Consider the following 14,468-nt stretch of genomic DNA (forward strand, 5'->3'; position numbering starts at 1 on the left):
GTGTTCCTTTGTCTCAGGACCCCAGGATCCGTTCCTTCCTCCAAGGGGTCTCAAACTTGCGGCCTCCGCCGATTCACCGCTACCCCACTTGGGACCTTACCTTGGTGTTGCAGGCCCTGACGGGTCCACTGTTCGAACCCATCGCTTCGTCCAGTCTACGCTACTTGTCCTTAAAGATGGCCTTTTTGTTGGCAATAACTTCAGCGCGCAGAGTATCCGAAATTGCTGCCTTGTCCATGAGGAGTGATCTCTGCATCTTCTATCCTGACCGGGTTGTTCTACGCCTCGACCCGGCTTTTGTTCCTAAAGTGAATACTCGCTTTCATCGAGCCCAAGAACTCGTCTTGCCTAACTTTTGCCCGAACCCGCGTCATCCTGCTGAGAAGCAGTGGCATACTTTGGATGTGCGACGGGCATTGAGAAGATATCTTAAAAGGACTGCCCCTTTTCGAAAGACTGAGGCTCTGTTGGTGTCCTTCCTTCCCTCTTCCCTGGGCCAGAAGGTTTCTTCATCTACAGTAGGCAGGTGGCTCAAAGCCTGTATATCCAAGGCATATGACTTAAGAGAGGCCCCTGTCCCGGGTGGTATACTGCCCCATTCTACTCGTAGCGCCGCAACCTCTGCGGCTTGGGCTACCCAGGCTTCGGTAGATGATATTTGCCGGGCGGCCACATGGTCTTCCCTTTCATCCTTTGTAAGTCACTATAGGCTGGATAAGTTTGCTTCTGCAGATGCTGCCTTTGGCAGAAGGGTATTACAGGCTGTAATCTCTCCCCAAGACCAGTCTACGGCTTAAGTCCCCCCCTTCTTCTCTAACTTGGGTATGTCCCATTCTGAGGAGTGTCCGAGCAGCGTGTAGGAAAATGGTCGTTGCTTACCTGAACGACCCTTTTGTACACGCTGCGAGGACACTCCGTCCCTCCCTTTTTCTTGGCCGTGCCTGGCTTTGGTGGAGGTCTGCTTTTTCTCCCTCTGTAGCTGTCTGCTTCCTGTGGGTCTACCTTATGGAGTTCTCGCGGTCGATCCTGCTGCTATTGAACCAAGTTGTCTTCGTGAAAAGTCTGAGGAGGAAGCAGGAAGTGAGGTGGATGCAGCTCCAGAGGGATTTGATTGACACTCAGCTGTGCGAATAGGAGTGATCGTATCCCATTCTGAGGAGTGTCCTCGCAGCGTGTACAAAAGGGTCGTTCAGGTAAGCAACGACCATTTCCCTTCCTCCTTTCCACTATTCTTCCCCTTTTAACCATTTTCTCTTGGTCTCTCCAGAATTCCACCTCGTAATGATTTTCTCCCTTCATCCCATTCTCTTGTCTTCTTCTTATTATTATTTTTATCGATTGGCAACCATTGAACACTCTCTTCCAACCCTTAATTTGGAATCAACTCAACTCAAACAATTTGATGTTCTTGAACATCTTAAACTATCTTCCGCATATCATGTTCCCAGTAACTACATAAGATGTATAATATGGTCCCTTTCCTAACAGTGGTATTTGAATGGGAAATTTAACATGTGCCTCATTATACTGGTCTGTATTCTGGAAGTCAGAATAGAACAAAATTACAGGAGGAGGAACCTTGGATGTCTTCTATTCCAAACCCCTGGTCAGGCAGGAGATCCAATACCAGGGGGTCCCAAACCCTGGTTCATGGTCTGGTACGGGTCCGTGGCCTGTTAGAAACTAAACCGCACAGCTGGAGGTGAATGGCAGATGAGCAACCAAGGCTTCATCTGTACTTGCAACTGCTGCCTGCTGCTAGCATCACCGCCTCAACTCCACCTCAGATAATCAGGCATTAGATTCTCATAGAAGTGCAAAACCTGCTGTAAACTGCGGATGCGAGGAACCTAGGTTGCACACTCTTCCTCCCCTCCTCAATCCGTGGAAAACTTGTCTTCCAAGAAATAGGTCCCTGGTGCCAAAATGTTGGGGGTTGCTGCCCTATACCTGTTGTGGTCTGCCAGCAGCCTGCAGAGCTGGCAGCGGAGTTGGACAGTGAAGAGGCTGGGGAGGACAATGGGCCAGTCCTGGAGTCAGGGGAAGGCCCAGACAAGGGCTCTGCGTCGGAGGCAGAGATGGGGCCTGGGCCATCTGGGAGCAATGCACGGACTCCGGAGCCTCCAGAGGCAGACAGCAGAGAGGCAGAGGAACAGGAGGAGCCTGTTCCTAGTGCACGCATGCGAAGATCTGCCAGAAGGCAAAAGCAGCTAAAGCAAAAAGGACGACTTGGGAGTAAGACCAGGAGATGATTGGCCCCTCCCAGAAGGCTTAAAAGAGCAGCATCAGCTCTTGGGCTCTTTGTAGGAAAGCAACGTTGCTACATTTTGTTTCTTGTCAGTGTCTCTTGCTTCTGAACTTTTGCCAAGAAAAGCCTTTGGCAGAGTGCCAAACAAGACAAAGGTTGGTGATAAGGCCGAAGGACTGTTTATAAAGAATTTGTTTTGAAATTAATTTGGACTAAGCTGAGAATGAAGTAATTCTCAGCTGTTCTAATAAAATAGATTTGTTTAGGACTGATTGTGTCTGGTAATAACTACTAGGGCCTAGGTCACAACAATATCATTCCAGACATGTGGCTGTCCAGGCTCTTCTTAAAAGCCTCCAGTGATGGAGCACCCATAGCTTCTGAAGGTAAGCCATTCCACTGATTGGAATGGAATGGAATGTCAGGAAATTTCTCCTTCATTCTAAGTTGCTTCTCTCCTTGATTAGTTTCCACCCATTGCTTCTTGTCCTGCCCTCTGGTGCTTTGGAGAATAGCTTGACTCCCTCTTCTTTGTGGCAGTGCCTGAGATATTGGAATACTGCTCTCATGTCACCCCTAGTCCAGGGGTGGTATTCACTTACCTTCACTACCGATTCGCAAATGTGAACGCGCATGCACAGAGCATCAAAAACGTGGATAAATGGGACGTGATTACATCCAGGCGGGTGGGCAGAGCCGCTACCAGTTCACCCGAACCAGATAGAACCGGCTGAATGCCACCACTTCCCTAGTCCTTGTTTTCATTAAACTAGACATACCCAAGACGTCATATGTTGAACGCTATGATCTACTGGGAATAAAATCCAATGATGTCCCAAAGTCCTTGCTTTTGACATTTTTCCCACGTTCTATGGGAAAAGGAACTTGGTATAAATGCTGTGGATATTAAAAGATCACTCTGAGCCCATTCTGAACACAGGAGGATTTGAGTCAGAATTTGGAATGTAGAGCATTTATACCCTGCTTTTCAACTTGAAAGGCTCTCGGTTATTATACCCTTTGACTTGTAATTGAAAAAGACACATCATAAAAGGGGAGAGGAGGAGAAGCGGGGTTAGACTATTCAAATGCTGGTTCTTAATTTGACATGGATCTCATACCAAGTACTTGTAATGCAGAAATAATGCAGCGGCTCTAGCATATTACGGTGGTTGTTAATATTTGTATTTCAACCGGATGGAACAGAAATGGCTAAATGGGAGAAAGAACTATTTTAAAAAAAAAAAATCTGAATTTTCATTCTGGTCATGATGTCTGTTCTTCCTGTCATCTTCTGCCATAGCTTGATGGAATGGCTTTTGAAGCAGCAAAGCTGTGGAAAGTGATTTCTCAGGAGGGATGAGAAAATCCTTGCCTTCCTTTTATTTCAGCCTGCAGATCTCAATATTTTTTTCTTCTTCCCTGAAATGCCACAGCTTTGGCTATTACAACTTTGGAATGCGTTAAGTGATAGTTATAACCATGGTGTCCCTGGTCATGCGTTTTCCCTTCGCCATTCAGTAAATCATAAGAAATCTGGTCTCAGAAACTTACTGTATTTTTTGACGCACTGGAGTATAAGATGCACCTTAAGTTTTTGAGGATGAAAATAGGGGGGAAAAAAATCTGCCTACCCAGTATTCATCTGGCTAGCGTCCTTAGCCTGGGCGGCTTCAGCACATTAGTTTTCTGGTTTTGAGCTCATTTCGCTCGCAAGCGCCGTATTGGGGTTGAAAAAGGAGCTTCAAAAGCAGAGCTGATCATCGGAGGGAGCAGCAATGAGAAAAGCAGGCAAAGCACGGAAGGATTAAGAGAAGGCAGCAGCTGTTCCATGTAGCCATTTTGGGCACTGCGCGTCATGTTTTCAGCCTCCAAACGCATTGCATTTTCGGAGGCCGATCGGTGGCAATGTATTTTGGCAATCCCCGCAGCCTTGAAGGGCTCTCAAACTGAGCGTTTGGAGGCTGAAAATGCGACGCACGGAGCCCAAAAACACAAGCCATTGTCGGTGGCAATCTCTGCAGCCAGGAAGAGGACGTGCAGAGGCCAAAGGGTGGGGGCTGGTGGGTGGGCAGGGTTACATTTGTAGTATAAGACACACTCAAATTTTCAGCCTCTTTTAGGGGCGAAAAGGTGTGTCCAAAAATACGGTAGTTTTTAACCTTAGACGGAAAAAGCGTGGAACAATCCCTCTGGAGAAAGTTGACATTTCATATCAAAGCCCTTAGTTACTCATTACTTGAATAGGTTCTGGGAAGAACTGGGGAAGGTGTTTGTTCTTCTGGGGTTTCATGAAGAATGACAGTTGACAAAGACAGTCAGTCTTCAACTTACAACAATTCGCTTATTGACTGTTTGAAATGACAACAGCACTGAAAATAGTGACTTACGGCCATTTTTCACACTTATTATGACCATTGCAGCAAGCCAAGGGTCACAAAATTTACATTCAGATGATTGACAACTGACTCGTGTTTATGAAAGTTGCATTGCTCAGGAGTCATTTTGCGACTTTCTGACAAGCAAAGCAATGGAGAACCCAGATTCATTTCACAACCATGTTACTAATTTAGCAACTGCAGGTATATGGCAAGAAACATCATAAAGTGGGACAAATTCATTTAACAAATTTTTCACTAAACCACATAAATTTTTGGCTCAATTGTGGTCAATTGTAAGTTGTCAATTGTAGTCCCCAAATTGTAGTCCTCAATTGTAAGTTGAGGACTACCTGTGGATTTGTCTGAATTTTTCCTCTCTATTAAGTATAATTGTAAGGTCATTTGTAAAGGGGAGGCATGTTTGAGAGGGAGCTTTAATTACAGATGCTCCTCGACTTACAACAATCACTTAACAACCAGTTGAAATTACTGTGGACTGTCCCCCCAAAGGCACTTACAAACTAGTTCTCAGCAACTACATTTGGTAGCTGGTAACTACATTTGCAGTGCCCATTGGTCATGTGATTTTCAATGTTTTTTTCTGAAAACTGGTGTTTACTTCCTGTCCTCAGGAAAAATACCCCATAGTGAGTAAATAGGTTCATTTAACAACCATGGGATTTGCTTAATGACTATGTCAGGGTTCCAAGTAACAGCTCAGGGTTGCCAGACTACAGATTTGCTTAATGACCCTGGCAGTTTGCTTAATGACCACATAATGGCCAAAAAAGGTTATTGTCATGCCCCTGAATCTGCCAGGGAAGGTGAGGGATGGCTTTGTTGGCTTCAGTGGAAAATGGGGAGGAGCAGGACCAGTCAGGCCAGAGCCTTTCAGTATTGGGATGGCTTGTAGACAGGAAGGAACGGGCAGGATAACCAAGAGAGGTTAAACGGTGAACATGAGAGACAGAGCTCAGGTGATGAGCAGGGACCATCCCCTCCTGATCCTCAACTACGGAGAGTGGAGAGAAGGAGAGAACAGCGCAGACTGACTCTGCTATTTGGGAGGAGAGCGCTCCGCTCCTCTTCACAAGTCACACCTAGGGACTGAGACTTAAGGAGACGCTGTGGGGAGGGGCATTGGTCAGGAACAAACATTGAATTTCATGGATTTTTGTGTGCCATTGCTGATGCTTGGACTTTCCTGGATTTCTAGCTTTATTTCTTGCTTCCTGGATTAATTGCCTTGTTCCTTTGCTTCCTGGACTCATTGACTTATTCCCTTGCCGCTTGTTTTGCAGCCATGGTGCTCGCAGCATTGGGCTGGACTATTTGCATCCAGAGACTGCTTGAGGTATGTGTGTGTATGCATGTCATCACTTTGCTCTGGGACTTGCCAGAAATGTGGGAGCATTTGGGGGAATTTGGAGCAATAAAGGGGCGGTTTGAACTGCCAGCTCCCTCTGTGGCCTCTGTGCCATTCCCTGGGTCATCACAGATTATAATATCTGGTTGGTCACATAGGTGATCCGCTTTATGGCTGTCCCGACCATACTGAGCGAGGTCCATTTTGGTTGTACGTTGAGGATTACCTATATGAAAGTCACCTCTTTTGTTTTGCACCCTTCCCAACTAACTCATTGACAGTCTATTACTACGAGTTTTGGAGTTCTGCATGGTTTTTGAGTTCATTCTCTGTGCCGCCTGCCTGCCCCACCACAATTTGCATCGATGGGCAATTTAAATCCAGCTAGTATATTCTCAGTAACCTTCCAAGATAGATTAGTATCTCTTCTAATAAATGTGGAGATGGAAGAGGTTGTTTGAGAAAAGTGGGTTACATCTTAACGGTGCTGTAACTAAGAAAGTGGCACTTCATCTTTTCGCTTCCGAAGTGGGGAGACAAATTACATATCAGCCCAAGCAACAAGAGAAATAGTTTAAGGTCATTGCATATATTATTTTCTGAGTATGAAACTAGCCCATTTCATTGATAAATTGTTTTGGAAATGCTTTATGACTCGTGTCCTACCCTACCTGAATAAATCTAATTGATCAGCTGTAAAAAGGCAAAGAGAAAAAATACGGCGCGTACATTCTCCATAGAAAGTTTATTATTTTTATTTGATTTGGAACTTCTATTGTACTGTTTTTGCGGTGGCTGATCTCCAAGGATAAAATCCACTTTCTACTTTCAGTTACTCCACTGGCTTCCACCAGGGGTGGGTTCTAAATTTTTTTACTACCGGTTCTGTGGGCGTGGCTTATTTTGTGGGTGTGGCTTGGAGGTCATGTGACTAGGTGGGCATGGCTAGCTGGTCAGAGTCATTTCTGGAAGGTCCTCGCACTTACGACTAGTCCTCGTACTTAGACCCGACTCATTTGTTTGCTTTTAACACTGATCAGCTGTAGGACGGCCCTTTGAAGCCCTGCGGCAAGAGTTTAAACAGTTTTTTTTCCCTCTAGTCATCAGCTGGGACTCAGGAGGCAGCAATAGATTGGGGTGGGACCAAATAAAAGGTAAGAATAATGTGGGGGGGGGTGGGAGGGCGGGGGGAGAACCGGTTCGGTGACATATCGTCACCGTTACGTGCTCGGCCGAACCGGACCGAACCAGGAGGAACCCACCACTGCTTCCACCTTTGTGCGAGTGACTTTAACAGAATGACAGAGTTGGAAGGGACCTTGGAAGTCTTCTAGTCCAACCCTTGCCCAGGCAGAAAACCCTATGCCCATGATGGCGAGCCTATGGCACGCGTGCCCAAAGTGGCACACAAAGCCATGTTGCCCAGCATGCATGGCCTTGTCTGTTTGTCTTCCGGGTTTCTGGTGCACATGTGCGTTTGATGATCAGCTGTCCATGTGTGCGGCAGTGCTGAAAACCAGTGTGCACGCCGGCCAGCTGATTTTTGGGTGCACATGCGCGCTAGAACCCGGAAGTTTGGCTTTTCCAGAGCACGGCCCTGATGAGTGCGCGTGTGCACGCGCGATGTTTCTGGGCAGTTCGCCATCACTGCCCTATGCCATTTCCCTCTTCTTTGTGGCAATCCCTGAGATACTGGAAGACTGCTATCATGTCTCCCATAGTTTTTCTTTTCATTAGACTGGACATACCCAGTTACAGCAACTGTTCTTCATATGTTTTAGCCTCCAGTCCCCTAATCATCTTTGTTGCTCTTCTCTGCACTCTTTCTAGAGTCTCCATATCTTTTTTTACATCGTGGAGACCAAAACTGGATGCTTTTGTATTCCAAGTGTGGCCTTACCAAGGGCATTATAAAGTGGTATTAACAGGTCACGTGATCTTGATTCTATCCCTCTGTTTATGGCGTCTAGAACTGTGTTGGCTTTTTTGGCAGCTGCTGCACACTGCTGGCTCATATTTAAGTGACTGTCCACTCAGACAGTTTATCTTATCGGGATCCTTAGCTTGAAAAAAAGGCATGTAGCATGGTGTAAAAAAATATACAAGCTCTGATTTTCAGAACTTCTATTTTTTTTTTTTTTAATTTGATTTATATGCCGCCCTTCTCCGGAGACTCAGGGCGGCTTACAATACGTTAAGCAATAGCCTTCATACTTTTGTATATTTATACAAAGTCAGCTTATTGCCCCCACAATCCGGGTCCTCATTTTACCTACTTTAGAAAGGATGGAAGGCTGAGTCAACCTTGAGCCTGGTGAGATTTGAACTGGCAGTAATTGCAGACATCTGATGTTAATAATAGTGCTTTAGTCTGCTGTGCCACCAGGGCTTTGGTTTGATATATCTGTATCATCATGGGATTTTGGAAACGATGCTTTGACTCTCAGTGGGGTGGGGGTGGGGGGAAGAAGCTTTTAGATTTTGGTTCTTTCTGAAAGGAATTACTGCTGAAGGAGAATTAACTTTCACACGATTGGTGGGCTTGAAATATTCATGGGAGAGTTTGTTTTCTGAGAAATGCCTACGAGCTTGAGAGTGGTGAAAAATAGGCCATAGAAAGGAAGGGAGGCATTATACAGGTGAAATAAAAAAAAAAAATCCACCAATCTAAGACCTGCAGCATTAGAAGAACAAAGGTATGTATATGCAGCCTTTAGTCTGTTGAGCTCAGCGTATCCCATTCTGTAGATGCGATGAAATCGAACTTGCCAGAGGCCTCAGGCGGAGTCTTGATATGATTTTAAGTGCAAGGAATGAAAATGCATAAGGTCAAATACTGTCAGCCCTTCAAGGTAATCCAGACGAGCACAAACCTTGAGTATTAACGCTACCTTGGTAGTAAAATGACAGTAGCAGAATCTTGCAAATCTGAAGGCACCTTTCCCGTCTTTTACAGGTAAAAAGGTAAAAGTAAAGGTTTCCCTCGCATATATATGCTAATTGTTCCCGACTCTAAGGGGCGGTGCTCATCTCTGTTTCAAAGCCGAAGAGCCAGCGCTGTCCAAAGACGTCTCTGTGGTCATGTGGCCAGCATGACTAAATGCCAAAAGCGCATGGAACGCTGTTACCTTCCCACCAAAGGTGGTCCCTATACATATGCCATAGGTTCACCATCACAACCCTATACCATTTCAGTGGCTGTTCAGTCTCTAAAAACCTCCACTGATAAAGTACCCACAACTTCTGGAGGGAAGGCGTTTCACTGGTTAATTGCTCTCACTCAGGGTGGATAAAAATCAATGATTTTTTTTAAAAAATCAAAAAAATCAGATTTTTTGATTTAAATCAGATTTTTTTGATTTAAATTGGATTTTTTTGATTTTTATCGAATTTATTTTAATAAAAAAACTTTTGGGGTAAAAATCTATCGTAAGATAGTTTTCTATTTAAGATACATAAATAATTTAGTTTATTCAGCATGACATGGAGCTTAGTTATGTAGCATGAGGCTGTATATTCTGCAACACTGGGACCATCGGTGAGTCAACAGAGGGTCAAAGGAGTAGCTGAGATGACAGTTGCTCTTTAAAAATTATAATTTAAATTGAGTTGATTTAAATCAAGCCTTTTTACTAGTGATTTAAATCATGATTTAAATCAAATCCACCCTGCTCTCACTATTAGGAAGTTTCTCCTTAATTCCAGGTTTCTTCTTAATTCCAACTCTCTTCTCTCTTTCTTTCCATCCATTGTTTCTTGTCTTGCCTTCTGGTACTTTAGAAAATAATTTAACCACACTCTCCTTTGTGGCAGCCCTTCAAATACTGGAATATTGCTATCATGTCATCCTAGTCCCATGATGGCAAACGTATGGCACGCGTGCCACAGGTGGAACGCGGACCCAAGTCTGCGGGCACGCGAGCGTTGCCCTAGCTCAGCTCCAGCTGATTTTTGGGCCTTCCAGGCCCACCGGAACTCGGGAAACGGGCTGATTCTGGTCACTGGAGGGCCTCCGGGGTGTGTGTGTGGGGGGAAGGCCATTTTCATCCTCCCCAGGCTCCAAGAAAGCCTCTGGAGCCTGGGGAGGGTGAAAAACAGGCCTTCCGGTCCCACTGGTAACCTTTTTGCTGTTGCATGCCAGGAGTGGGTGGTGGTGGTCATGCACGCATGCACGGGGGGATGGGGCATAGGGGGCATTGAATTATGGGTGGGGGCAAACATGCATGTGACCCCCCCCCCCGCTCCCCCTCCCTTTTGGCACTCAACGGCAAAAAGGTTAACCATCACTGCCCTAGTCTTTCTTTTCTGTAAACTGGCCATACCGAATTCCTGCAACCGTTCGTTATAGTTTTTAGTCTCCAGGCCTTTAATCATCTTAGTTACTCTTGTTTGCACTTTTCCCCAAAGTCTCAACATCTTTTTTTGGGTAATGTGACTAAAATTTACAGTCACAATTGAAGCCCAAAATTTCTGTTGCTAAGCAAGATTGCTCCATTTTTATGGCCTTCCTTGCTACAATTGTTAAGTGAATCACTGCAGTTGTTAAGTTAGTAACATGGTTGTTATGTGAATCTGGCATCCCCATTGGCTTCGCTTGTCAGAAGGGGAGCCCGTGTCCCTGGGACAACGCAACATAAATACACGCCAGTTGTCAAGTGTCTGAATTTTGATGTGTGAAAGCGATCATAAGTCACTTTTTTAAGTGCTGTTGTAACTTCAGTCACTAAATGAATGATTGTAAATTGAGGACTATCTGTATGTCACCACATGACCTGGTAATTAAACAGGACATCATTTACCCATGACAGACATATGACCTTAATTCTGCTGTACAGTCATTAAGTGAACCACCCACAGTCATTAAGCAAGGTATTATGTGACTGCGAGTTGTGATTTTATTGCTGGCTTCTCCATTCATTCTGCTTGTCAAAAGCAGGCAAATTGCAGTCACATTTGTGATTGTCGTGAGTGTGCAGACACCGTGACAGTCATAACTGTGAAGACCGGTCATAAAGCTTCCTTTTAATGTTGTAATTTTGAACAGTTGCTAAACATGGAAGTTGTTAAGTGAGGATTATCTGTACATTTATTTCCCCCAAAATTAAGGACTTTTAAAAATATATAGTATTAATTGAAGAGATGTTTAACAAAAACAATAGAATTATTAGAGGAGAAGCAACGAAAATAAGAATGGTGAATAAGTAAGAAATAAAATCCGTCGTATATTCCAGACAAGTTTCTTTTGGGTTTTCATGTGCTAAATATTGCTTTGAGAATAAAGCCATATATGGAAAAATTCAGTGTGTTTAAATAAGTAGCTGTGTTTTCCTCAAGGGAATATGGGCATTTTATTTCTTCTATTTGTGCATTTCTTTTCTTGAGACCTGTTGTCACTGTCACTGAACTGGCTATTTGTCATTGGAGATTAACTTTATTTCTTCAGCCATCGTCAAAAAGAAAACGCAAGCAATAACATCTTCCACTTATTTAGAAAAGACTACAGGAGATTTGAATCTTAGCTACCCAGGATCCATGCCTCCCTACGTGTCCAATTCACGGGCCAGTTCCACAAGATGCACGTAATGAAATGTCTCATTCCATTGTTGGTTAACGTAATGGTGTGGGTCTGGAGTATTCTCAGTCATCCAGCTCATGGTGGTCCCAAAGAGACAGCTGGACTTCCTTGTTTTTCTTTGAAGACGTTTCACTTCTCATCCAAGAAGCTTCTTCAGCTCTGACTGGATGGTGGGAATGGAAGGATTTTTACTCCTTGCAGACAGCTGGTCATTTGCATTCTTTTTAGAGGGTCATTGAGGCCACTTGGAGGTTTATCTGTGTCCTAAGGGTCCCCTGAGTAGTGTGTGAGGGCGGTGTGTGATGATGACCTTGGGAGACTGGAGGAAGAGATGCAACCTAGACCAGTGATGGCTAACTTTTTTGCTATCATGTGCCAAAAGCGGGGGTTACGGGGGGGTCGCGAGTGTGGGTGCACACATCCATAATTCAATGCGCCCCGCCCTCCCACGCATGCGCATGTGACCCCCCATACTTCCCCCTGCTTTTGGCATGGTGAGCCCGGTAGGCCCGTTTTTCCCTCTCCCCATGCTCCAGAGGCTTTCTAGGAGCCTGGGGAGGGCAAAAACAGCCTTCCCCATTCTTCCGGAGGCCGGAAACAGCTAGTTTCCCGACTTCCGGTGGGACCGGAAGGCCTGAAAATCAGTTGGCCGGTGCGCGCATGCGCTCTGGAGCTAAGCTAGGGCAACACTCGCGGGCCCACCAATATGGCTCCGCGTGCCACCTGTGGCACCCGTGCCATAGGTTCGCCATCACGGACCTAGACCATGGTTTGATAAACGAAGAGGCTGAAGTCAGAGGTGGGTTTCACATAATTTTACCACCGGTTCGCCGCACACCAAAAATGTGAGCGCATGCATGTACATGCTCGCTTTGCACCAGCGCGCCTTCCGCACATGTGCCCAGCCTTCCGTGCATGCACTTTGCTTGTGTGCGTGGCTTGCGCGTGCAACTTAGAAAACGTGGCTAAATAGGACGGCATAGCACCAGGGCTGGTAGGTGGGTCCACCCACAGGTCAACACTACCAGTTCTCCCGAACTGGTCCGAACCGGCTGAATACCACCACTGGCTGAAGTGGGAAAAGTATCTCAGAAGTGACCCTCCTTAATGTTTACGAGAGTAAAAAACCAAAGGAAACTTTCAAACTTGCAAGTTTTTCTTAATATAACTTAACGGTAAAGCTATACTCATTTTTGTGCACTTCTTATTAGAAAGCTAATAAGAACGTCTTTTCATTGGCTCTGAAAAAAGTGACTTATGACAGTTTTTCATACTTAAGACCATTGTCGCATCCCCATGGTCACATGATCAAAATTAGGATGCTTGGCCACTGACTCATGTTTATGTGTCCCAGGGTCATGTGATCTTCTGATAAGCCAAGGTCAATGAGGAATCCAGATTCATTTAACGACCAGGTAAACCTAACTCGCTTAGTCATAGAAATTTCGACCTCTGCTGTGGTCCTAAGTTGACAACTTACTTGTATAGGAATGTAAAATAGCTGAGGAACCTGCAACACAAATTTTTGATGCAGCAGATTATGAGAGGACATTGGAAATTCTCAGTTCCATCAGATTTCAGTGGAAGGAAGGAAGTTAGCTCATTTTTCTACTGAGATCGTTGAACTTGAACAGATTGAATTGTTTCCCCCGTCCAAGCAATTTCTCCAATTCCACTTTAATGCCACCTTCCGAGAGACTTAAACACTTTGGCTGGGCTCACCCACGATTTTTGGCTTGAATGAAAAAGAATTAAGGTGGTTTGTGGTGGCCCTCGTTGGAAATTAGCCATTGATACAATTCATTGATTGACTAGGGACATCACTAATCCCCAATGGGGTTGATTTGGTGATTGGACCATTGTATTTTTTTTTGTTTTTCTTAATTTTTTGTGGATGGGTAATGTGGATTTGCTGTAGGGACGCGGTGGCTCAGTGGGTAAGAGGCTGAGCTTGTCGATCGAAAGGTTGGCAGTTCAGTGGTTCGAATCCCTAGTGCCGTGTAAGCTCAAGTTAATTGTCCCAGCTTCTGCCAACCTAGCAGTTTGAAAGCATGTAAAAAATGCAGGTAGGAAAATAGGGACCACCTTCGGTAAGAAGGTAACAGCGTTCTGTGCGCCTTTGGCGTTCAGTCATATTGGGACTGTCAGTGAGTCAACTGCGGGTTAGAGGAGGAGCTGCTGGGACAGAGATGACAAGTTGATTTAAATCAAGCCTTTTTACTAGTGATTTAAATCATGATTTGAATCGTGATTTAAATCGACTTGATTTAAATCAAATCCACCCTGATCTTGAACATCAAGATGGTGCAAACGTCAAAGCAAGAACAATTTGGAAAGGACATGCAACAGACACCGTAAAAGTTTATTAGAGAATTGTGTTACTTTATTAGGTCACTTTTCTTTTAAAAAAAGGGACGATCTCATCTATCTACATGACTTTTATATTAGCATATGTGGATGTATATAGTTTTAAATCACACTAACTCACATTTGGGAAGTAATTTATATTGTTGAATTCTATTATAGCACCAAAATAGCTTCAGGACTGCCTCCTCCAACTGGAATTGACCTGCTTGTTTCTACCAGAAGAAACTGTTGGTTAATTCCCCATTTCTGCAGGTTACTTAAAGTGCTGCTTTTTTTGTGGTAGTGCATACTAAGATTGAAAACCAGGCTTGTCAGATGTTACATCTTTTCTATCCTGCTCTACTCTCTGAGTAGAGGGTTGGTCTCTGACAGAAAGTGACTTGAAGAGACTAGAAACATTTGAAATGTGGATTTTCAGATGGCTGTTATGTGTAAGTTGGGTTGACAAAATCGGAAATGGGGAGGTGATAAGCCACCTGGGAAAGCCGAAGGAAATCATCAAAACCATAAAAAAGCAAAAAGTTAGAATAT

General features: G+C 44.6%; 1 protein-coding gene across 10 annotated transcripts in view; it reads left to right on the forward strand.

Moving 5' to 3' along the window:
- The window catches only part of FAT3 (FAT atypical cadherin 3), a 626,029-nt gene that overhangs the window by 43,642 nt on the left and 567,919 nt on the right, over positions 1–14,468 (forward strand). Inside the window, exon 1 of one of the 10 annotated variants that reach the window (XM_087894588.1) lies at positions 5,931–5,983. The exons of the other annotated variants lie outside the window; for them this stretch is intronic. The gene's annotated coding sequence lies outside the window, so the exon portion shown is untranslated. Of the gene's footprint in view, positions 1–5,930; positions 5,984–14,468 lie in introns of those variants that run through there. 10 annotated transcript variants of the gene reach the window in all.

This window comes from Pantherophis guttatus, chromosome 5, assembly GCF_059756535.1.
Source record: "Pantherophis guttatus breed Tessera chromosome 5, ASM5975653v1, whole genome shotgun sequence".
Lineage (NCBI taxonomy): Eukaryota > Metazoa > Chordata > Lepidosauria > Squamata > Colubridae > Pantherophis > Pantherophis guttatus.